The following is a 24,931-nucleotide window of genomic DNA, read 5'->3' as shown; positions in this document are numbered from 1 at the left end:
TGGCCATCAAATTCCCAACACCTAGTGGCATTGGGATGCTTAAAGGAGACCAGCTGGTCGTCCGAGAATGCTACAACATCTCAATGAGGGGGAAGGGCCAAACAAGTGCACAGGTACTTGTGGTTATCTGAGAAATAAGCGAGACAGTGTGTGAGATCGAAGAAGAGATCGACCCCAGGATAGAAGTGGATAGGGCCAATCTCAGACCAATCGAAGAGCTCAAGGACGTAGAGCTCGATGAAAAAGGATACCACTTGGGTGGTAAAGATAGGGAAGAACCTTCCAAAGGATGCTAGACAGAAATTAATCCCCTTCCTAAGGGAAAACTAAGATGTATTCGCATGGTCACACTCATACATGATTGGAATCAGCCCAAACATTATAAACCATGCACTCAACATAGACAAAGGCTTCCCACCAAAACAACACAAAAGAAGGCTCCTAGATGATGAAAGGAAGAAGGCCTTGAAAGAGGAGGTTGAAAGGCTAAAGGAAAATTAGTTTATCCGAGATTATTTCTATCCCGATTGGATAGCCAATCCCATGTTAGTTCTGAAACCCAATGGCAAGTGGCGAACTTGCATTGATTATTCCGACCTCAACAAGGCATGTCCAAAGGATTGCTTTCCCCTACCTGGAATTGATCATCTCGTAGATGCTACCGGGAGTCACGACTTCATGTCATTTATGGATGTGTATTCTGGATATAAATAGATAGCCATGCATGCACCTGATCAGGAACATATGGGCTTTATGACCGATAAAGGTTTGTACTGCTACAATGTGATGCCTTTCGGGCTCAAAAACGTCGGGGCCATATATCAAAGATTGGTAAATAGGATGTTTGCTGAGAAAATAAGGAACAACATGGAGGTTTATGTGGACTACATGTTGGTCAAGTCCAAACATAACTGTAACCATGCTGATGATCTCGCAAAATGCTTTGCTATACTCCGAAAATACAACATGAGACTTAACCCACAAAAATGCTCATTCAGAGTATCCTCGGGAAAGTTTCTCGAATTCATAGTAAATTCTTGGGCCATAGAGGCAAACCCAAATAAGATCAAGGCATTAATCGATATGCCTTCACCTTGAAAACATAAACATGTCCAGAGTTTAACTGGACGAATGGCAGCCTTAAGTAGGTTTATATCGAAATCTACAGACAAATTCCTTCCGTTCTTTAATCTTTTGAGAGGGGGCAAGAAACTGGAATGGCCAGACAAGTGCGAGCTCTCTTTTCAATCCCTTAAAAAGCACCTCACCGAACCACTGATCTTATCCAAACCAATCACAAAGGAAATATTGTACTTGTATCTCGCCACAATCGAGCATGCAATCAACGCAGTACTTTTTAAGGAGGATAAGAAAGTACAAAAACCTATTTACTATGTTAGTAAAAGGTTACTCAGGGCAGAGTTGAGATATTTGTTAATGAAAACGCTAGCCTTATGCTTGATTCATGCATATCGAAAACTATGACCTTACTTCCAGGTGCATCCTATACATGTATTGACTGAACAGCCATTAAGACAGGTGTTGTCAAAACAGAGGCATCCAGAAGACTGTTAAAATTGGCGGTTGAACTCGGACAATTCGAGATCACATATCACCCAAGAACGACGATCAAAATAAAAGTGTTAGCAGATTTCATAGTTGAATGAACAGGAATCACCAACGAGGAAGTAATAACCTCTGCCCGCGAGTTGTGGAGACTTTACATCGATTGATCTTTAAATGAGAATGAATCAGGGGCATAAATTATCTTAATCACTCCGACTGAAAATCATTTTCACTCAGCCTTACGGTTTGCTTCAAGGCATCAAATAATGAGGCTGAATACAAAGCACTACTAGCAGGACTTTGGATAACTTCCGAGCTTAAAGCAAAAGACATCCACTGCTACAATGATTCCTAGTTGGTTGTCAACCAGGTTTTAGGAGAATATCAGGCTTAGGGAATCAAAATGGCTGCTTACTTGGAGAAGTTCAAAGCAGCAGTCGCGTAATTTGAGTTCTACGCCATTGAACAAGTCCCGCGGGAGCAAAACTCAAATGCAGATGCTTTGGCTTGGCTCGCAACAACTAAGGAAGCTAATACACTAAATGTGGTGTCAGTCGAGTTTCTACCGGTCCCAAGCATAGCCGAGCCAGAAGAAGAAGACGTCAACATGATTGACTCGCAGCCTACCTAGATGACTCCCATAATTGACTACCTCGAAACTGGGAGCCTACTAGCAGACCGAAATGAGGCTAAAAAACTCATGTACAAGATACCAAGGTACACTATCTTGGAGGGAAAATTGTACATAATGGGATATTCTATGCCATTGCATATGTGTGTAACTCCACCCAAAGCTAGACATTTTTTTATAAGAAATCAATGAAGGATTTTGTGGAGACCACACTGGGTGGCATAGTTTATCAAAAAAGGTGATTAGGCAAGTGTAACCACCCAAAATTACTATTAAGGCTTAAGGGCCTTGATTAGTGTGTCGGGAAGGCATAATTGATATTTATGTGATTAAATGCATATCTATGAGTATTATATATGCATGTGGGCCCTGTGTAGCTTTTAAGGGAATATTTGTAATTTTGGCCCGTTAAGGGCATAAATGTAATTATGTGTGACAAATTGTTGAGACCACATTATTATGTGGATATATTTGCAGCATATGGCTCAAGACGGTCCTAGTGAGCGGCTTGGCGAAATAGTCACGATGGGGATTTATACCTGGCTCGGGGGAGCCTGAGGGTATTTTTGGGAACTTAGAAAATTATAATTGAAGGTTATTAGACATTGGGGAAAATAATTGGTGAATAATTGGATGATGGGATTTAAGTGGTAAATATTAGGAACACTGGACGAATTAACGAAAATTGGGAGTAAAATGACCCTTTTACCCCTAGGGGCCATTTGAGGATTAGAAAACCATGGAGGGTAAAATAGTCATTTCATAGTAAGGTTATGTTCTAAACTACTTGGAATAAAGAAAAAAGAGGTAGAACCTCCTTACTCTTTCTCTCATAAGTACACTTCTCTCTCACCATCGTCTCTTATACGATTCCTACCTCTTCTATCTTGAGGTTGTTGGGTGCTTGAAGAACTAGAAGACCAAGCTAATGAGAAACCAGCTGGGACCTAGGCTGATTTTTGGCTGAGAATTCTTGAGGAAAACAGAAGTAATCATACAGGGAGTTCAGCTAGGATCTTAGGAGGGTTCAACTCATGTATTGAAGGTTGTGGCTGAGGATTTAATAGCTATTTGAGGTAAGCTTTAATCATTGAACTTGTTGAAGGGTTTAAATTGATTAGGGAAGTGTAACGACCCAAATTCACTAATATGGCTTAAGGGCCTTCATTAGTGTGTCGGGAGGGCATAGTTGAGTTAAATGTGATTTAAGTGAGTTTATTGATTTGAATGCATAATTATATGATTAGTAATGCTTGTATGATCATATTGATGTTAATGTAATATATATAAGATATATGTGGGAACCACATTATTATGTGGGTAGGTTTGCAGAGCACGACCTGAGGCGATCCTAGGGAGCTAGATAGCGGGAAAAGTCACAACGGGGCTTAGCAGTTGACTTTGGATAAGTCAGGGGTATTTTAGGTATCGGGTAGTTATTTAGATTATCGGGTTATGAAAATAAATATATGGAGATATATTTGAGGTTAGGAAGTCTAGGCGAGAATATTGGGGAATTTTACCGTTTTGCCTCGGGGACGGTTCCGACACCCGAGCCTCGCGTTTGACCTAAATGATAAGGTTAGACTTACAAAAAAATAGAAAACAGTAGAAAGAAATAAACCGACCCTTTTTCCTTCTCAGCTCTTTTCTCTCTCTCAAGGAAACTAAGAAGAAAACACAAGGAACACTGAGAATTTTGGAGAAATTGCTGGAGTTTGAGCTGGGATTTCAGGCGAATTCAGAGGGGAAATTAGAGGCTAGCTCAAGGATTATCCGGGGAACATTTAATCAAGGCTAAGGTAAGAATTAAACTGTGTTTTGAAGTTAGAAACTTTGAGCTTTTGGCTGAGTAATGAGATGATTGTGATATTGATGTTTAAGTTTGAATTGGAGCTAGAAAACTTGGGAATTAACAGGGATTATGCTTAGAAAAGGAGTTCAGCTGAAGAGGTAAGTTATAATTCATGATTTAGAGGCTTAAATTCAAGTTTTGCATGGCTGGTTTTAGTGTTTGAAGTTCTTGAGTTTCAGAAATTGAAGATGGGATTTCCATGAGTTTTAGGTTGAGTTTTTAGTTGAATTATGTTGTCTAAGTCACTCTAAAAGTGTTGGGATTAATTGGTTTTGAATCAAGAAGCTTTGGGGTGATTTTGGGTAAGGTTTTAAGCTTGGAAATGGAGGGATTTATGGGTTCGAAGGGAAGGGCCACGACTCTATTCTAGAGTGCTGCGGCCCTAGGATGAAGATGAGCCAGGAGGGCTCGGCCTAGGGTTAACGCTGCGGTGCCCAAAGCAAGGGCCACGGCGCATGTCTTCTTTCAGGCATGCCCTTGGTTCTGTTTTGAGGACAAGGCCACGGCTAGGCTTCAAGGGCCGCATTCCTTAGATGCATACCTGTACGTTTAGGGTTTTAAAGCACGAAAAATTGAGCCTAGAATGCTCGTGATCAATTTCACCACCATGCTTGGTGGGATTTGATTTCCCGGAAGTTAGTTTGGACTCGAAAACCTATATTTGAATATTAATCGAACCTAATACCTTGGTTGTGATTAGGTGCTAAAGTTAGGGCTCGAGAAAGGATCGTGCTCGAGGGACGTCGCTCACAACTAATAAGCAAAGAAGTTAAAGGTAAGAAAACTACACCCGATTGTATATTTGAAACGGGGCTAAGGGCTCCCTAATATGTGTATTTGAAAGAATGGTATTATGCCATGTAAATAGTAAACTAAGGGCCTAAGCGTGCCAAGGTTAAACTAGTGCACAGGGCACAACTCGGCCACTGGTAGCCGAGGACAGCTTATTGTGCACTGAGCTCGGTTTAAGCGGGCCGGAGTCAGTGGGTTACACAGAGGGTGCGGCCTAAGTCGTCGGCCCTGATTATTGTGTATTTTGGCTATTAAAGATGATTAATGTGATTATTGGGTAATCTGATTGTAAATGGTATTTACTTGTATCTTGGATTATGATTACATGCTATAGAGTTGATATGAACATTGAATGATTGAACATGCTTAAAAGGTTACTTGTTTGCTAATACCGTATATGATGTGTATTGTGTTTTCTTGCTAGGCCTTGGCTCACGGGTGCTGCGTGGTGCAGGTAAAGGCAAGGGCAAGCTCGATCAGCCCTGATTTGGAGAGCTCTGCGAGCTGAATGTACATGACCGACTGCTTAGCCGCCACGGTTGAGAGGGAAGGCAGGGACGAGAGGATCGAAATGTTTACTTTGCCTTAGTATGGCTGATGATTGTCTTTAACTTTTGAGATTTTGTAAACCAACTTTTAAACACTATTTTCTTTTGGGATCCCATATGTGAAACTGTTTAATTTTATAAAATGTATCTTTTCTGACCAAAACTTCTTTTAACCTTAGCACACCTATGATTAGTAACACAATTTAATTAAATGACTTGATTAGCAAGTACTTTACCTTTACAAACACACAGTGTAACGGTCTTGGCTATCCAGGACGTTACAGAAAGAGTTAGACTGATTTTGAGGGATGAATTTTTGTTGATTTGGAGCAATAGTTTCAGTATAATTGCTAGGATTTTGGACTCAAAATTTATGACTTAGAGATTCAAACTTGCAACTAAGTTTAATTGAGATTGAGTAGTTGTTGGTAGAAAATTCTGGGTGTGAGCTTAGTAGTTTGTGGCTGGGAAGAAGAAGAGGAAACCCAAAATTTTCTAGGTCGAAGGGGGCACGCCATGTAGAGTCCAAGAACTTTACTTAGCTAGTTAGATAGTAGTATTATAGTATTTATAGTATTATCTTTGTAACTGTGGATTTTTGGTTCAGACCGGGAATTATTTGGACACTCATAGTAGTACTTATAGATTTTCTAAGTTTAACCTATAGTTTAAGAATATTAATGTTAACCTAAGGTTTGATTATATGACTGATATTAAGGATAATATTTATTATACTATAAGGTTTAGATGAGGACCAATAGGATTTTAAGCACATGTTATGAATGGGTGATTAAAGATTAAGTATTTTGAGGATTTAATTTAATAAGGGTAAAAGTTTGAATGCTATAAGGTCAGTCAGCAGCTTTGAATACGTTGAGGGCTTAGTCAAGGCTGTTTACTCCATTCAAACGTAGCTAAAAATGTATAATTTCGTGTTTAATTAATCAGCGTGTGCCGATATATCGCAGTTATAGAGGGCGATATATCGCAGCACGTAGATACGGAAAACACGAGACGATGCACGACTGCCTTGGGCATACTGGCCCAGGCGATATATCGCCCCCTGTAGCATAATTCAAATGTTTTTGAATTCTTTTTCCTTTCAGCCATTCAAACTTCTTCATAAGTCCAGCATCTTTTGAACGAGTCTTCAGCCTCTGCTGAACGATTATTCAAATTATTTTCACCTAAAAAGCTATTATTTTTATTCAAGTAATATTAAGATTCCTTCATTCCCAAACTCTATAAATAGGACCTAGTACCCAGCCATTATTCACCTTTTGCTCTAACTTCAGAGGCTTCAAGTGCTAAGTGAGTGTGAGAGTATAAACACCTGATTTGGGGAAATCATAAGCTTAAACATCATAAGCTTATCAAACACTTTGGGAAGTAAGATTTCATAGTATTTCGGTTCGAGGTTTAGATTGGTCTACAAGTCTTCAAGGTATTTCCACACTCTCTAGTTCATTGGTTTCATGTTATTTTTCCTTCTCATAGTCTTCTACTCAGTCTTCTAACCTCACTCTTATTTTGGTTAGGAAATCTAAGAATTTGCTCATAAGTTTTGGTAAGTATGTTTCTCAAAGGTTTAGTCATTCCATTCCTTCCATTCTTTTCATTTTCTTCAATCTACTCACCCTGTTATATATGGTTATAGGAGTGTTCCAAAAGTCCCAACGCTGTCCACATATCCCGGTAACTTTGGTAAGGAAAATAGGATAGAATCTATATGTTTTATGCTTGTGTTATCCTAAGTAATATGTTATGAAATATGTTATGAAATGTGTATGTTTGTAGGCTTGGGCATATGACCCATATGACTAACAAGACCCCAAATGGGTTATGGGCATATGACCTACTTAGCTAGTAGGACCCCACTAATCCCATGGGCATATGACTTGTTTAGGCTATGGGACCCCAAGTAATAATGGCCATTATAATAAGTGTTATGATATGTCTTTATGTTTATTATGAAATTTATGTATGTGATGTATGTGTTAGATTTTTCCTTGCTGGGCATTAGGCTCATTCCTTTTTGTTTAAATGTGCAGGAAAATAGCTATTAGTGGCGGTAAGGTTCTTGGATGCTTGGAGATTGTGTATCGATGATGAATGGAGTTAAGGAGTCGAGAGTTCGATTTCGAGGATGTAGTCATTTGTTTATGGTCTTTATATGTATTTTCCGCACTTACTATGTAATCCCTTTATTTTATAAATCATGTTATGTTTTGTTTTTCAAACAATGGGATCCCATATCCTTCTTGATATTTTTGTAAGTAACTCTTATTTTTACAAGTTACCTAATAAAATTATGGTATTTTCGCAAATGTATGTTTTACTAAGGAATTGTATGTATAGTTTCATTAATGGTCCAAGAGTCTAGAGTAGTTGGGTCATTACAGTTGGTATCAGAGAAACGGTTCCTTCGCATGAAGTTCTCCTCGATACACACGCTCAAAAGCTCCGAATCTGACCGCCAAGTAAGTATTTAAGTTATAGTTATTTTGCTTATGTGTATAGCTAACAACCTTAGTGTTTATGTTTTCAGTTAAGTATGAACGGAGATCTAACCTATGAAGATATTCGAGCCATTAAGGCTTTAAAAATAATAAGGGAGCCAAGGAACACCGTAGGAACACTAGAGAAAATCACTCGGAGATTGATCTTGTTCCACAAAGAGAAAGGTTACCTTCAAGAGTCTAAGAAAATCATGATGAGAGTTGCAGAACAATATGTCCTAGTAATTAGGCTTTTAAAAGATTTTCCTTCAGTAATTTCAACTTTAGAAGAAATATGGGAGACTATAAATAATGATGATGACTTACAAGTAGCCCTAAGATATTATTCTCTCATACTTAAGTTCACCTATGATTTAGAGTTTCAATTCACTAATGAGCAACAACATAGGATCCTCTTGAATCTTCCCCGAGGAAATTTTGATGCTCATGACAATGATGATTATGAGGAGATAGATGATGATATGCTAGATGAAGGATCGGATGTAGAAGATCCCGATTTTTAGATTAATAGTTTTTATTGTTTGTTTTATTTACTTTTTATTTTATGATTGTAATAAGTGAAAATCTTTTTCCAAATGAATAGCATGCTATTTTATTTTCATGTATGAGTTTGATGTTATTTTTGCAATCATAATAAATACTAAATAAAATGAATAATGACTAAGTTCGGTGAGGGTGGATACAAATCAATGAACCGAGTTTCTATATTGAGAGTTAGGGGGCCATAGTAGTGGGAACGATTTTACTGATCCCAGCCCTCCCTCAATATGGTTAACTTTGGAACAAAGATAAGTTTCGAGCCTGAGAATTAAGTCATATAGGATGATTAGAAACAAACTTAGAAAATAAAGATGGCTTGTTTTTCTAAGTATAGAAACCCACTATAATAATAAAGACTTATATAATTTTTTCATAAAAAGTCATAATAAATAGGTCCGAGATATGTTTGTTTTAGAATGAGTTTTGCCATAGAGCCTATTAGGGTAAGTTCTAACATGTTCTCGACTATTAGAACTTTTGGTGAAGATGTCGCTCCGAAGATCTGCACGCACCAACGGAAACGCCTCCAACGATGTTCCAGCAACCAATGAAGTCCCTCCAGTTCGTCGAAGGGGAGTGCGTGCTACTGCTCGCCGCAACGCGCCGGCACCGCCAGCTGACAACACTGCAGAGATTGCCAGACTGCGACAGCAAGTCGAGGAACTTTTGCAGCAACAACGCCAACAGGCTCAAACTCAGCCTCAGCCTTCGCCGCAGCCGCAACCACCGCAAATGGCCCCAGCACCCTAACAAGTTGGTCCATATGGGGGATGGCCTATGATGAACTACGCGCCGTATCCAGTACCGAACATGGAGCCAGTGTATGAGAGGTTCCGCAAGCAGCACGCTCCAAACTTCGAAGGGACTACAGACCCCTTTGAGGCAGAAGAGTGGCTAAGGAATGTGGAGCTGATTCTGACGCACATGGATCTAGGTAATGCGGACCGCATATCCTGCATCTCGTCTTTACTCAAGAAGGATGTTAGGATATGGTGGGACTTGGTCTAGCAATCGCATGATGTCGCCACCATGACATGGACTTGATTTGTGGAACTCTTCCACAAAAAGTACTACAACTCAGCTGTACTCGCTTCAAGAGTTGAGGAGTTTACCAACTTGAAGCAAGGTACGTTATCGGTGGCAGAATATGCTCGTTAGTTTGACTGCTTAGCCAAGTTCGCCTCTGAGATGGTTCCAACCGATTTCCTGAGAGTAAACAAGTTTGTTAGAGGACTTCGACCGAAGATCGAGATGGGGGTTAAGCTAGAAAACCCGGGAAACACTACATATGCCGACGATCTTGAGACGGCAATCGAAGTAGAAAGGTTGCAGGCCAACATAAGCAAAGAGGAAGCCAGTAAGCCTGAACCTAGACAGCAGAGCCAACCTCAGGCCAGTCGGAACAACAACAACCATAATGGCAACAATCAGTCCAGCATCAGTCAATCAGGCAACAACCTAGTTATTGTATGATATGTTTACTATTATTAATCTGATGATTATAGCATGTTTATTACTAGGATGAATGATTATTGTTTTGCAGATTGATATCACTAATTATGTGAACAATGTGGTCTGCTGAGTATCTGATTGATGATTTGTGAATTATCTGATTATTGATTATTGTTATCCCCAAAATTTGAAAATGATGACGTGGCAATAAAAGTGACAAGTGGCAATTAATGGCTGGGTCAAAGGTTTTAGATTAATCTGGTGATATTACTGGCATGAAAATTGTTTATCTGGTTTGGAAGTGATCTGTCCGACCTGGTAGAATTTTTTTCCGACCGGTAAAGATTTTTGATTGACCAGTGAAAGTGCTTGGCTGACCGGTCATCTCTCTTGGCCGACCAGTGAAGTGTGTGGCCGACCAGTCATTTGCTTTGGCTGACCAATCTCTTTTCAAGGATTGAAGTTGGCCGACTAGACAGATCATCATTATGCAGCGAAATTTCAGTAACGGCTTCGACTAGAATTAGTCGTACCCACGCGAGAATCTCTCAGATTATCCCAAAGAAATCGCATATTTTTGTATTTTAAATTTTATTATTAATTAAATATTGTGAGAGCAACAGAAATGTCCCGATTATGAGGGATTTTAGTTTGTACGATCTTGAGCCTATAAATAAAGAGCTCATGGCATCATTGAGGCGATTCGAATTCTGATTTTCCTGGGAGAGTATTTGTATTCTGAGAGAAATATTGTATTCTTTTCATTTACACTTAAGAAACTCAGTTGACATAGGTTCATCTGATCTTGAGTGTAGATTCATAAATCACAACTCTAAGTGGATTAGGCTATTACCAACATATTGGGGCTGAACCACTATAAAAATTATCAGTGTCGTTTTTTTCTCTTGAAGGTTTATTGTAGTTTTGACATCTACTCATCGTTGGCCAAAATTCTGGTCAACATTTTGGTGCTTTCATTGAGAGTCTGAAGAGAAAAACACACAATTACCATATTATTATGGCGCCCAAGAACACCAATGCGGCCTCCAAGAAGCCAGGCACATCTAAAGAGCCTGCTAGATCAAAAGGTCCTGGCCCTCAAGACCATGAGACTGAGCCCAGGGTCTTTCTCGAGGAGATGACTCCAGAGGTTGAACAACTCCAGGAAACCATGGGGGCCTTCCAAGAGGAGATGGTGCAATTCAACGCCCGACAGGAGTCATTCGCTGAAGAGATGGCTAGGCAGAAAGCTGTGTTTGAGCAGCAAAGACAGGAGATAAACGTCAGGAGCGAAGAGATTAGGCGACGGCAGGAGGAGGCCGACAGGCGACACCGCGAGGCTGCACTCGCTCTGGAGGCAGATATGCAGTTGACCCAGGCCAATGCCCAAGCTATAGCACGAGGAGCAGCTACCCAGGGAACAAGGAATACAGATGGTGGTCGAAAACCCACTGACAGACCCAATTCTCGAGGACCGAACAGAAGCGGGAGTAACCCTCCTGGTCGGGAAGATGATGGGGTTTGATCTGGCACTGCCTAAACTCAAAGGGGGAACTCTAGAACCCCCTCTAGGAGCCACCGATCAGAAACTTCTAGATCTGGGAATCACCAATCGGGCAGTAAAAAAACTCCACCCAGGTAGGAACAAACCAGAACTCCTCGAGGTAAAGGAACTTCGAACTTCAAAGATGGGCATGGTCGTGATGAAACTGATAGTCATCACACCGACCAGTCGAAGGAAAAAGATGGCAACGACCAACAAGGAGGAAAAGACTGCCCGGCACAGACAGGAAGGCCACCACTGCATCCCAACTAGCAGCGCAGTGGGAAAGAGCACGTCCCGCGTGGTAAGCCTTCTGAAAAAACTCAGAGCACAGTGTTTGATTGATTGGGAAGACGTACCTCTCAAAAGGATTTAAGAGATGTCATTACTGATAAAAGAAGGACCAGCCCGATCGAAAGGCGAGATCCGACCTGACCTGCCAGTCAAGTAGAAATACTTGAAGACAGTGCGTCGGATAGGAACGCCCGACCAGGCGGTCCAGACCGTGAGCCCCCAGTGGTCGCCCCAGGCATCCAGGCCCAGCTTGATGCGCTAATAGCTGCAGTTCAAGGTTTTTCGAAATGACCTTCTGCAATCGATCCGGTAGACCACAGGAGTGGTAGCCCATTTTGTGCCCGAATCAGAGCAGCCCAGCCGCCAACAAAGTATAAAGCATCGGTACTACCAGTTTATACAGAAAAGGCAGACCCAATAAGTCATGTTGGGAAGTTTGAAGACCAAATGGAGCTACTCGGGGTGAGTGATGACTATCGTTGTAGAATTTTCCCCACTACATTGTCTGATACTGCCCAAGAGTGGTATTGGAAATTCAAGCCGAACTCCATTACCTCTTGGGAGAGTTTCAGGAAAGAATTTTGTAGACAGTTCAGCACTGCTCGGACTCCTCCAGTTTATGCCAATCACTTGGCAGATATCAAACAAGGGAAAGATGAATCTCTCAAGAACTACATACAGAGGTTCATGAGAGAAGCCAACCGAGCAACTACTGTTGGAGATGAGGGGAAGATGGTTGCCATATCTTCTGGTATAATCTATCAGAGTCCCTTGTGGGACAGTATTCATCGCAATCCAATTTCAACACTACAACAATTTCTTGACCGGGCGGACAAATATATGAAATTGGATGACGCGATTGAGAAAGGAGAGAAAGGCCTAAACAATCTGGGCAGATCAACTGATCCTCCTAAGAATGGTGGAAATGGACAAAATGGTGGGAAGAAATGTGGAAATAACGGGTCTGACCGCCATGAGGAAAAGAAGGCTAAGTCGGGACCAAACGACAAGCCAACTAAGTATGAACCTTGGTTCACCAATTACACCACTCTTTCGGCTAGCCGAGCAGAAATATATCTGGCGAGTCATCAAGAGGTTTCCTACCGGAGACCCCCTCCCATAAAAAAGGAGATGAGTAAGAGAGACTTGAATAAGTTCTGTCGTTTCCATGGAGATTATGGTCATGACACAAATGAATGCAATCATCTCAAAGACGAGATAGAGTTTCTCCTCCGGTCGGGAAAATTAAAAAAGTATCGAGCAGAAAAGACCCAAGGTGTAACGACCCGGATTTTCAAGACTCGATAATGCGGAAATATAAATGTTTTCATTTAACAAAATGTCTCAAAAACCCATAAATAAAAACTTTTAAAAAATTCGTATGGCCATACTTAACCTTTAGTTACAAACATGTTTTATAAAGAATAGAGTGAGCCTAGTTTAGGAAAATGACACAACATTTCCAAAAATAAAACGACTTCCCAAAAGGTCGGTCCACATGTACATTTGCAAGGAAGACTCCAGCGCTCACTGCACTGCCTTGCCCTTGCTCTTACCTACAACATGAAACCGCTAGGTAAGTGAAAACGCTTAGTAAGATCAACTTTCAAACAAAGCATGTAGAGAATTAGGGTTCCGGACCCATCCGGACCCTACACAATCAATTTCAAGAACGCTAAAGCGTCCTGGCAAACTTATGGTCATGCCTGATAACCAATGATAAATTAATTCATAACTAGATAAAATCCTGCACTCAGAATATCCTAGAACAAGCAGATATATTATATCACAACTATATCTTATCAACAATTATATCCCTGCACTCAGAAAATCCCAGAGCAAGCAGATATATTATATCACAACTATATCTTATCAACAATTATATCCCTGCACTCAGAAAATCCCAGAGCAAGCAGATATATTATATCACAACTATATCTTATCAACAAATATATCACTGCATTCAGAACATCCCAGAGCAAGCAGATATATTATATCACAATATAATTCGAGACCAACGCTCTACAATTTCCATCAATTCAGGTGTAACGCACCCTCCAACATAATTGCTAAACTGTAAAAGAGAATCGAGTTTCCACACTAAGATCTAGCCAATAAATATCCTCATCAATGGTAACTATCGTGTTACCTAGGGCATCGCTACTTATCCAAGAGTGTAATCCAATTTACACGGTTTTACAGATACTTCTATGTTAATTAGTGGTGCTGGTGAGCAGTTGCCCCTAGGGTGTTCAGCCTCACTCAATCTTGGCAACCCCTAGTATCTCTAGGCACTCTCATTGAATGGCCAATATTCACGGCTGCTATCTGGGAATAACTTATCAGAGCACTTGCTCGGATTCTAACCGTCCAATGATTAAGTAAGCATGAGGGCCCCTAGGTCCCATTTATTGAAGCGCCCCTAGGTTTAACCAGCTTATCCTCATCTCATGGCCACTCGTCGCGATAATGAACCGGATATAAATAAAATCAAGCAGTGTGATGGGGATCAGCCGTCTAGGGTATGACAAACATCTACCGTTCATATTTTCTAACTCAGCACCCATTAGACTAACGTCTCTAAGAAACTTTCTACGACAAGGTATATATGCATGTATCCCTATACTAACATACAATACAATAATTGTTTCATGTTGCAGCCATACAATATAAGTTGACTTACTTGGAGTCCTTAGCGCTCAGCAGGTTTTCACCCTCCAACGTTCAGTCCAGTTACACTTACCCAATACTGTAGTTATCCATACAGTATACTCGGATTAATTATGGAACTCATAATTCATTATTATTATTATTATTTTGGGCAGTTTGGTCATTTTAATAAAAGTCATTTGTAAGGATTTATAATCCTTATTTGGTTTTAAACCTATTAAGGAAAGTCATACAAAATATTCAAGACTAAACCCTAAGTCTTGGGGAGACCTATCCTGAGGTCTCGATACCTAGGCTTGGGTATCACAATGGTATTTTCCCACAATCCGCTAAAAATCTTATTCTTTCAAGATATCGCTATTAACCCGCACTTTCGACTAGTCGGTTAAAATATGTAAGATTTTAGTCGGTATTATATCCAGAAAATACTAATAAATTCCTTAATTATTTTTAAAGAAAATAAACTCTTAAATTTTCCTTTTATTTTTCTTAAGGTTTTAATATCTAAAAATCGTGTTAAGAAAATTGCCTAATTTGTTTTAATTAGGAAAACCGTTAAAAATTTCCCATCTTGACTAATTAATTATCCAAAATCAATTAATAAATTTTACTTACTAGAAAAATAATTCATTTAATTATTTTCTCAAAATATAGGGGTTTTAAACCCTCTTTTAATTTATTAACTATTAATAAATTAAATCTCTTATTTTTAAAAAGAATAAAAACTCTTTAATAAAAATAATTCATTTAAACTCAAAGGGGTAATTTTAGTGAAAATATGTTTTCAAGACTTACCAATTTATATCTTGAAATAAGCAAAATTTTACTTTTTACCTTATGTTCCAAAATCTCATTTTTACACTAAGTGTGAAAAGCCTATTTTTCACATTTTTAACTAAATACTTCGTTAGTTCATAACTTGAAATTTACTTACCCAATTGTTACCAAAATTTACCAATTCCATTTTTGTTATGCCATTTAGGTCTTTGTAAAATCTTAGGTCAAAATGAGCATTTTTTATTGGTGAAATCATTTTCCAACAATGAGGTAAAAATGACCTTATTTTCAAATCCTTAATTTTTTTCCAAACTTTGACAGTTAATAACTTCTAAACTGTTCAATATTTTCTTACCAAATTTTACAGTGGAATACTAGGTTACATCAGAAATATTTACACAAAAGTTTAGAAAAAAATGTGTTCATTTGCCCTATACAGTGGCTGTCCAAACTTGGTTCCGAAAATAAGAATGCGAAAAAACAGTTTTTTACCTAAACTTTGAAATAGCATAACTTACTTATTTCTAAACATTTTTTTGTGTTTCAAAAGCTCAATTTAATGTACTCAATCTCAAAAACATCACAGTACAATTTAATTTTACAAAACCAATATACAGTGGCTGCTTGACCCCTTGGAAGTCACAGCTCAAAACATGTTTTGTTTTAGGGTATCCTACAAAACCCTTGGGGGTTTTGGTTCCCATTTTCAAAAATCAATACACAAGCATCATAAAAATTATTAAACAACTACCATAACCTTATTACATCACCAAAAAGAAACTTTAAGCATTAAATATACAAAATAATGCTTAAAACTAAAAACCCTACAACAAAATCATCAAAAGTAAACATTTTACCTTTTTGGTGTTCTTGCTTAAGGTTTGGACCTTCCTATTAGCTTTGACTCCTTCAAAACCTTTCAAAAACCCTAACCAACTTCCCCCAACAACATAGTTAATTAGCTATTTGAAACTCTATGCTTAAAACTTTACAAAAGTCTAGATTAATGAAACTTTACCTTAGGGAAAACCCTTCCTAGACCAAGACTTAGCCTCCAAGTTTCCTTGGTGTTCTTGAGGTTGAATATTGAGAGAAAACTTTGAGAGGTCTTAAAAAATAGATGAGTGCATGAGAGAGCGTGGTGTGGTCGGTTGGGGAGGGTTGGAAAAGTTTATCACACTCTAAAATTCCTAAAAAAATCACTCAAGTGCTTTACTCCCACTTGCCCACTTGACATTATCTCAAACCTTTAAATAAATGGGATTTAATCTCAATTAGTTAATAAATGGGATTTCAAAACATCACATGGCCGGCCACCCGTTGTTATATATGTGATCGTTTCAATTTTTATTTTTTTTTATAAAGGTTAATAATTATTTCCTAAGAAGAAAAGTCCAAATTGACTTTCTATACTTTTTTCACTCTTGTTAAGTTTTAAAAACAAAACTTAACACTAAATAATTAAATTAAATGTCTCTTACATTTAATTTAATTAATCACACAATAAAAATTAATCTAAGGTCTATTCATGGAATAAAATTCCCCATTTCGTTAAAATTAGGCATTTAACACAAAATGCCCTAAAATTTCCATTTTCTTTTAGGTTTATTATTTTTTACCAAACTTTAACTTTTATGAATGTATTTTATGCCCAAAATATATTTTCCATAATTTTTCATTTTATTTTCTGAGATTTTTACCTGATCAGGATTTTTGTGTTGGTCTAGGACCGAAAGTCTTATCTTGACTTTTAAAATCACAAAATTCATATTTTGGCTAGCAATAACTCATGGAATACTTACAAACAAAATATAATATTATTTAAAATAATATTCTTAACCCGGGGGAAAAATCCCGACCCGAGTCGTTTAAAGGTACCTGAAAACGCAGGACGTTACACAAGGAGAGGGAAGTAACAATAATCCTGGGTTTAAGCGACAGCGGTCTCCACCCTTGCAACCCGAGCCTATGGACTTCACTCTAGACACTATATGTGGAGGTCCACATCTGGCTGGGGATAGCAACAAGGCAAGAGAGAGACATGCTCGAATGCTTCGACATGAGTTGGACGCAACATCGACGTCTGAGGTCATGGTTGTAGAGGAGCGACCTCTAAAGAACCCACAGTATGAAAGTGAGTCTCTCACTTTTACTGAAGATGATGCATGGCATGTGAGATATCCTCATAATGACCCCCTCGTCATTACAGTCCAAACAACAAACATGAAGGTGAAGAGATGTCTGGTCGACACGGGGAGCTCTGTGAACATCATTTACAAGTCATCTTTTGAAAGGGTGAAATTATCCATTAATGACTTGAAGCCATGATCTCAAGTCATTTATGGATTTACTGGAGAAAGGTTGTCACTGTTCAGAACGATCAAGTTACCGGTCACAACAGGAGATGCTCCTAAGCACGAGAGAGTTATGACGGAGGTTTTGATAGTCGACTATTCGTCAGCTTATAATGTGGTGATTGGTCGACCACTACTCACGGCCTTGTGTGTGGCAGTCTCTATATGGCACCTTTCTATGAAATTCTTGACCACTGCAGAAGCAGGTTGTGTCCGAGGAGACCAAAGAGAAGCTAGAGAGTGTTACAATGCCTCGGTAGCTAAAGCGCGAAAGGGAGCTAAGGAGAATAATATGGTTGTGTGTGTAGACAGAGAATAAGTAGAGGAGATGGATGTCGACCAATAAAGCATTATGGTTGTAGCCGATCAGGAAAGAGTATTAGAAGATGTCAACCAAGAAAACACTCTTGGTTTCAATAAGCAACAAGCCCCATCCGGTGATGAAGTCAACAAATAGGGCGTTTCCCAAAGCAAGGGAATGGACTTTGATCCTCGCTTTGGGGATTTGATAGCGAAGTGGGACCCATGAAGAATTAGAGGAGGTCTCAATAGATGAGAATGACCCGACCAGAGGGGTTAAAGTTTGAAAAAAATTGAAGTTGGAAGTAAAAGCACAGCTGGTAGAATTTTTGCGGAGGAATCAAGATGTCTTCGTCTGGTCTCACAAGGATATGGTGGGTATCTCACCAACTGTGATCAGCCACATGCTTAACGTGGATGAAAGCTACCTAGCAGTGCATCAGAAGAGAAGATTTCTTGCCAAGGAGCGAGCAAAGGCTCTCAAAGAGGAGGTAGAGCAACTAAAGGAAAACGGGTTCATAAGAGAGGCTTATTACCCCGCCTAGGTTTCAAACCCTAATTAGTGCCCAAGTCCAATGGGAAGTGGAGGACTTGTGTGGATGTTGCGATAATTTTGCTATGCAAGTGCACACAGTCGCAAATTCGTAATAAAATGGTAAAACCAAGTATCGTCCTCAAGGACTGATTTACCAATTACCAGTCAATTAATTTCTTGTTCTATTTGATGAATTGAAATTCTTGATTTTTGTAAAATACAGCAAAAGTAACAATAAAATGCAGAAATAATAATCGAAATTAAATGGAATAAAAACTAATAGTAAAACTTTTACTTTAATCACTGAGAAACAATTAGGTTATTCAATCTCATCAACTATCCTTCCTATTATTCCCTAATGCAAAATGTGAATTCTTCTTATTTTTACCTACTTCAATTAACAACTTGATACAGCAGCCTATAATCATACTATGAATTATAAACTCAACCTAGGTGACAATTTCCTATATTTCTATGGTAAATTGAACCACAAAGGTAGCATTAATTTCCACAACTTAACAACAGTTACACAATTAATTCAGATACTTTCGTTCTAAATCAAAATTATGTCCAATATAACCAAAGCATAATTAAATCTCACTTCTCAGATTTTGACTTAAAAACATATGAATATGACTAAAGATGGCCAATCAATAATCACTCTATAAGAACAGATTATATGGAATTGAAGAAGATTGAAGAAGAGGAAATTAAAATTGCATTAGGTCATAACAGAAATTCAAGAGATTCAATTGAACATCCTAAACAGAAAATTAGTTCATAGTCATAGTGCTAATCACAACAGAAATTAAAGATAACATCAGGAAGAAAAACATGTAAAAATACTCTAAGCTTGAGCCTTCAAAACCATAACTTCTCCCTTCATCCGTACGTCCTTCTCTCTTCTTTTTCCCCTCTTAAAAACCTAAGATTTCGAATTTTAAAGAGGCGGGCCGCGACTCTACATACACTATGCCGCGGCCCGTATCCACATTCCTGGGCAAAAAGCCCTTTCCATGCCGCGGCCCTCCGAAGCCATGCCGCGGCCCGTACCAACGAATTCTGGGAAAAATGCCCATCTATGTCGCGGCCCTCCATAGCTATGCCGCGGCCCTAAGATGTCCTCAAAAACAATGCTTCTGTTTCTCCCCCTAGCCGCGGTTCTACTTTGCTCATGCCGTGGCTCTTAAGGAATTTTTCAATTCTTCAAGTTTTCATCCCAAAATTTCACCAACACTTCCAAATTGTGTTGAGAACCATTCTTTATCAAAATAAGATGAAAAACTTGATTATTTCTTCCCTTTCTTTGGCATTTTCTTCCACATGCTCACTTCTTTCTGACATTCACAAAAACAACCAAACAAAGCATAAACCCGCACTAATTGAAAGAAAAACGAAATAAAAGACTACTAAAAACATCACCAAAACATAATAAAAACTAGACTCATCAAACTCCCCCAAACTTAACCTTTACTCGCCCTCGAGTAAAGACCAAGTTACACTAACAAAAAGAAACAAACACAAACGAACAAGCTAAACCATCATCACCATCTACACTGCTTTGCCAAAACTCATGAAATCTCAATTGCAATATTTATAACCAGAATTTCAGCTCAATTGCCTTAAAGTCCACCTTATACAATTCAAATAGGGAAATCAATAATATATCATAAAAATGACTACAACACTTGGATTCTATCATATATGCTCAACTCATTCCAGACAATTCCACAAACCAACTCTACAATATGCTTGCATTACTTGACCTTCTCCACTAATGTCAACAACACATGTTTTGAAATCAAAAGGACTTTCACAGGTTATAGTGTTAGGCTTAGGTAAGGGTAGATGAAATTCTCATTTAGGCTCAGTCGTTACCATAAGCATAAAAAACCTTGAAACCCACCAAATTTCTCTTTACCACACCAAAAATCACCCTTTTATACAATTAGAGAGAGAGAGAGAGATTACAACACTTTTCATTATTTTCTTCTTTTTTTTTTTTTTTAGACTTATCACTTTTTTTTTTTTTTTTTAAAAATCACACTCCCCCAAACTTATTATTTTCTATATATATATATGATCAAGGAGTGTGAAAAAGTGATATTATTTTTTTTTCAAAGACTTCTCTCTCTCTCTTCTTTTTGTACAATCATACTATATTCCAATCATACCAACTTCTTACTATTTTTCCTTCTTCTTTCCCACAGATTATATGCTTATGATAACAAAAGGAAAGGAAAACAAAAATAAAGAAGTTAAGAAATTTAGGCTCAAGTAGTATGATCAAGAACAAAAACCAAGTTCAAGGCTCAAAAGGGTAACTAAGGATAATTAACTCAAGGTCGGCTTGAAAGGCACAATCGATCCAATAAAATTGCCTAAATCACTTTTCTAAACACATGTCATCACGAATTTCGCCTCAAAAGCCAAATAATGCAAGTTCTATTAGATTCAAAGTGTCATTCCACCAACCCTAGTCAAACACATATAATACAATCCAAAATGTTGTCTTTTCAAAACATATTAAAAATTTCCCCCAAAACTTTCTAAATTCAACTCTAAAACAATTGAACCAAGCACACAGTTGAATTCAATTTCCTTTTCACGAGCAAAGACAAAGCAACTACAGACAAGAATGATGGTTTAACATTTACACTAACCACAGAAAATAACACAACAGACTAAAGAAAACTAAACTAAACAACGCAGAAACAAAAATAAAACAAAAGAAGCTCCCCCCCAAACTTAAGATGCACATTGTCCCCAATGTGATAAAGAAAAGAACAAGGGAAGAGAACTTACCTGACGCCACATCAATATGGCGGTGGAGGTGGTGGAGGTGGCCACTGATATGGAGTGTACTGTGGCGGTGGGGTGAAATAATTCTCATCAGCTGAACTCATAGTCCACCTCGTGACCAAAGTATTCAACTCCTCAATGTGCGCCCGCCCATATTCATTTTGTTGCACCATAAAGTCATTATAGTGCTGATTTTGCGCTTGCTGCGATTGGATTAAATACTGATTTTGTTGAATAATGTTATCCAAGCGAGCATGCGTACGCTGCGTGTGCTCATCAATCAGTCCTCCAATTGCCAAATTTTCAGGTGGGTTGCTGGGACCCGCTTCTTCTACTTCCTCCTCCTCAGCTTGATCAGGGTCCCCTGTTTCATCAGCCCGGCTGCGCTTATTTGGCTGAGTAGAGGCAGGCTGCGTAAGCGAAGCTGGAGGGAAGGCCGTAAACAAGGTCTGATTGATTGCCCCCATTGGCCTCCGGACTAGATCGCTGGGAAAGGTTGGTACCTCATAAGTGTTGCATAAATTCGAGAGGAAGGTACCATGGGCGACACCAGCTGTAGTGTTGAATCTACTGATGTTGCGAATGCTATAGCGAATAATGCGGCCCACATCGACCTTCTTTTGGGTCATGATAGCATACACTAACAAACAACGCTCTCGATCAACAGAAGATAGATGAGACGTCGGCAGTAAACGTGCACTCACAAAATAAACCCACGCCTTCGCAACTGGGTTTAGCTGCCACCTGAACAACTCTTTGGGCCTCCCATTATGATAACTGAAACGTGCCCCTTCCATACTCAAGACCGCAGCCACCGCATCATAGTCTGGCTCCTCGAAATGGGCCAACTGCCAGTGTTCATCCTCTTGTGCAGAAAAAGAGGGAAGATCCAGTAATTGGTTGAATGCATAGGCTGTTGTAGGCACCAATTTGCCCCTGACAAAATTATTCTGCTCTGCATCTTGATATGAAAAGTTGGCGAAAAATTCATATATAATAGAGCAGTTGGCTGAATCCACATAGGTCGAGTCACAAAACAAATTCCATTTACGTCGCACTATTTCAGCTTTGATAAGTTCATAGCCAGGGTGTTGTACAGCAGGGGCCTCATTAAAGTCAAACCCCCTTTCCCTTACCACCGATCTTTTATAAATCTTTTTAAACAACTCGGCAGCGTCCTTATTAACAAATAAATTAGTGTCATACTCAGCTGGGGCAGGTGGTGTTGGTAGAGGTTGAGTGCGTGATGATGATGCTTTCTTTGAGGAGGTGCCTCTAGGGGGATTTCGCTTAGGACCCATAGTTTCTTTCAAAAAGAACCAACTAAATCCCCAAATATGCTCTCAAGAACTTGAGTATAATTTCCTTTTGTTGTCACTCCCCCCAAACTTACTAATTACCACAATCAACAATTGAAAAAAACCCTTAATCTTCTCACAAGAACAACAAAGAACAATCCACAACACCACAATGCAATCTAATCTCCAATCAAAAGCATTAGAATAGAGAAGATACACTTACTTGAATAGCACAAAAATTCTTCTTTTGGTCTCCTTGACTGATGGAAGTCTAAAAAAAAAATAGAGAGAAAAAGAAGTTTGGAGTGTGATGTAGATTGTGAGAGTGAATGAATGAGACAATGGCTGATTTAGGGCTTTTTATCCCACTTTTCGGACTAGGGCCACGGCATTACCTTGACTATGCCGCGGCCCGCATAAAATTTCCAGGTTGGAATGTCGCGGCCCTCTCAAACATATGCCGCGGCCCGCCTTGTTATTCTGGGAAAATTGGGGCTTAATGCCGCAGCCCTCCTCAGCCATGCCGCGGCCCGCCCCTATACTGCCAAATCTGTGGGCCTCTGGAACCCCCAATGCCGCGGCATCATATGACTATGCCGCGGCCCTTAAGGAATTTTTTATTTTTTTTATTTTTTTTAAAGTTTTTTTCATTTTTCACGTTTTTCACGATTCTAAAAGTCTAAAAATAAACCAAATATCCATTGTTTACAAATATAAAAGTAAAATAAATAACAAGTAAAATATAGGGTGCCTCCTACAAGCGATGTCGTTAACGTCATTTAGCCGGACGCTGAACCCCTCTTCAGAGAGGCTTCAGAAGGAGGATAGACTTCACTTGATCAAAACTACCACCCAAGTAGGGCTTCAATCTCTGACCATTGACTTTAAAGGAATCACCTGAGTTGCCCCGAACTTCTACAGAACCATATGGAAAAACTTGAACTACAGTGAATGGCCCTGACCATCTTGACTTCAGTTTGCTAGGAAACAGCCGCAGTCTTGAATTGAAAAGAAGTACCTGCTGCCCTGGTTGGAACGCTTTTCTGATTAAGTTCTTGTCATGCCAAGCCTTTGTTCTTTCTTTATAAATTTTGGCATTCTCATAAGCCTCATTTCTGAACTCGTCAAGTTCATTCAGTTGCAACAGTCTTCTTTCACTAGCGGCACTCCAATCATAATTTAACTTTTTCATAGCCCAAAATGCCCTATGCTCCAATTCGACTAGTAGATGACATGCTTTACCAAACACCAACCTGTAAGGAGACATGCCTATTGGTGTTTTGAATGCAGTTCTGTATGCCCAAATCGCATCATCTAACTTTTTCGACCAATTTTTCCTCGAACTGTCAACGGTCTTCTCAAGGATGCTCTTGATTTCTCTGTTCGAAACTTCAGCTTGCCCATTTGATTGAGGATGGTAAGACAAAGCTTTTCGGTGATAAACTCCATATCGAGCCAGAAGTGCATCCAGTTGCTTATTCACAAAGTGTTTCCCTTCCTCACTAATCAGAGCTCGGGGAGTGCCAAATCTAGTAAAAATATGTTTATGCAGAAAATTAAGCACAATTTTACCATCATTGGCTCTAGTTGCTGCAGCCTCCACCCATTTGGATACATAATCCACTGCCAATAGAATATATTCATTGTTGTAAGACGGTGGAAAAGGCCCCATGAAATCGATGCCCCAGACATCAAACAGTTCCACTTCAAGAATCCCTTGTAGAGGCATTTCGTTTCTCCTCGAGATATTGCCAATTCGCTGACATCTATCACAAGCCTTGACAAAAACATTGGCATCCTTGAATAATGAAGGCCAATAGAAACCACTTTGTAATACCTTAGCCGCCGTTCTTGATGCTCCAAAATGCCCTCCGCATTGTTGAGTATGACAGTGATTAAGAATGGACTGCATCTCTTCTTCAGGAACACACCTTCTGATAATCTGATCAACACAGTGCCTATAGAGAATAGGTTCCTCCCAATAGTAGTGTTTCACCTCAAAAAAGAATTTCTTTAATTGCTGCTTAGACATTTCAGAAGGCACAATTTTGGCGACTAAGAAGTTCACTATGTCTGCAAACCAAGGGACAGCTAAGGTTTCACTTACCCCAAACAACTGCTCATCAGGAAAATGATCATTGATTTGCACTGCTTTCTTGTTTTCAGTCTCCTCCACCTCAAGTCTAGAGAGATGATCAGCTACCACATTCTCGCTGCCCTTCTTGTCACGAATCTCCATGTCAAATTCTTGAAGCAACAGAATCCATCTAATCAAGCGGGGCTTGGCATCTTTCTTTGACATCAAATATTTAATGGCAGAGTGATCAGTGTAGACAATCACTTTGTTGCCAATCAGATATGGTCTAAATTTGTCACAAGCAAACACAATAGCTAGCAACTCTTTTTCTGTAGTAGCATAATTCAGCTGAGCATCATTTAGAGTCCGACTAGCATA

Source organism: Humulus lupulus, chromosome 3 (genome assembly GCF_963169125.1).
Source record: "Humulus lupulus chromosome 3, drHumLupu1.1, whole genome shotgun sequence".
Taxonomy (NCBI): Eukaryota; Viridiplantae; Streptophyta; class Magnoliopsida; order Rosales; family Cannabaceae; genus Humulus; species Humulus lupulus.
This window is presented reverse-complemented; position numbering follows the sequence as displayed.